General features: G+C 35.1%; 1 non-coding gene across 1 annotated transcript; it reads left to right on the top strand.

Annotated features, from left to right (window-relative positions):
• The first annotated feature begins 1,574 nt into the window (after window positions 1–1,574).
• On the top strand, window positions 1,575–1,681 carry LOC113848691. Its single transcript, XR_003501954.1, has one exon. It is a non-coding gene; the product is annotated as a small nucleolar RNA R71 (small nucleolar RNA).
• The last annotated feature ends 273 nt before the right edge of the window (window positions 1,682–1,954 follow it).

Here is a 1,954-nt window from a genome sequence, read left to right as displayed (position 1 = left end):
TTCTGTTCATTTTCAGTTTTTTTTAGTTAGATTCTTGTTAGAGAAAGTGAGAGAGAGGAGTGGGGATTCGAATTTCGGAGCTTCACGAAGAGGAATTGGAGTGGAGCAAGCTTCCATGGCGATTCTGATTTTCTTCTTCTCTTCTTCTCTTTCTTTTCTTTTCTCTGCTGCCATGGCTGTGTAATTCGTTCATAGTTAGGGATTGTAGATCTGAAATAAACATGTTGAATTGATTTGGATCTGAATTTCAAGCTTTGGAATAGATTGAGTGATTGATTCTGAACTTCACGTGGAAATTGAATGGAAATTTGATTAACTAAATTCAGAGGAACTCTTGTCAATGGAAATTGAATTTGTTCTTCAGATATGAACCAATCACCAAGATTATAGTTTTCTTAGGGATAAGAGGCTTTGATCTTGCAATCTTCTGGTTTCTTACACTTAAAGCAATATTGAATTGAATCAGATCTAAGGAATTAGAATGGTTTAATTAAATGTTAGGTTCACTGAGTTAAGGAATTATCCTCTGAATAATATAATGTGAAACTGATTGTCATTCTTTCCAATTGCTTGTTAATTCAGAACTTTATTGATTAAACATTGGAGTTTTGGTGAAGCAATTCCCTAGCTATGGTTTCTTCCTCTGTTATCACATAACTGTGTGTTCATTGTTCTGTTTTTTGCAAGTTCATTTTACTTTTAATTGTTCTAGTTTGTTGTTATTACATGTTACTACTCTCCTTCCAATTTCAAAAAAGCTTAAATGATTATAATTCTATGAAGTGGTATTTGAAACCTAAATTCCCTGTGGAGACGATATTTGGATCTTAAATTTACTCATTACTTGCTGCAATCCTAGTGCACTTACTAGTGTTAGATTGCGAACAACACTTGTTTGTGTTACTTTCATAAATTGCAGCATGGTTTCTTCCATTTCATTCAGCCTTTCATTCAGTGGTTTAGAAAACCTTTGATTTTTTTGAAGTTGGTTGGTTGGATTCCCTTGGAAATAAGGTTGTTGTGCTGCTGGTCCTGCATTTGAAAATGGAACAACAGAGTTAGAATTTTTCCAATTATAATTTTGGTTATTCCAGCTATGTTGCTGCTGGTTTCTATTGTTAGAGAATTGAAAACCAGGGGGAAATGAAGATTGTTGTCTCTGAAAATTCCCCATATAATTGACTTGTTCTTGAGATTCATAATTATTTCCATCACAAGATCCGTTTACATGATTCCCTCCACAAAAATCACACACAAGTGGAGTGTTCTGTATTGGTGCAACTTGTAAGTTGCTGATTTGTTGGGTGAGTGCAGCTATTTGCTCAGAAAACAATTGATTTTGCAGCTGATTTTGAGTCAAAAAGGTCTCAAGAAGTTTTGCCTCATAGCCATTACTCCTTGTTAATTGTCTCAAACTACAGCTTTGATGCATGGAAAAAGCCATCATATCTATAATTCCTTGAGCTTCTTCTAGTGATTTGGTATTTAAAGAACCTCCTGCTGCTGCATCTATCATAGTTCTAGTTGCTGGATTCATCCCATTATAAAAGGTTTCAAGTTGCATCCATTCCAGTATGAAATGATGTGGGCATCTTCTCAAGAGTTCCTTGTATCGCTCCCATGCCTTATATAAGGTTTCTCCTTCTTGTTGCATGAAGGATGTGATCTCTCCTCTTAGCTTTGCAGCCTTAGAAGGTGTAAGATATTTAGAGAAAAATTTATTGACTAGATCTGTCCAAGTAGTTATGCTCCCTTGTGGTTGGGCTTGGAGCCAACATTTTGCCTTGTCCCTAAAGGAAAATGGAAACAATCTTAATCTGATTGCATCTTCGCTAACTCCATTGATCCTTATAGTATCACATAACTGCAGAAAATTAGAAATATGCAAATTAGGATCATCTAAAATTAAACCAGAAAATTGATCTTGTTGAACTAAGTGAAGTAAGGCAAGTTT

This window comes from Abrus precatorius, unplaced genomic scaffold (genome assembly GCF_003935025.1).
Source record: "Abrus precatorius isolate BTA unplaced genomic scaffold, Abrus_2018 Scaffold8, whole genome shotgun sequence".
Lineage (NCBI taxonomy): Eukaryota > Viridiplantae > Streptophyta > Magnoliopsida > Fabales > Fabaceae > Abrus > Abrus precatorius.
Note: the sequence above shows the minus strand (reverse complement) of the source record. Positions and strands in the feature narration are given on the sequence as shown.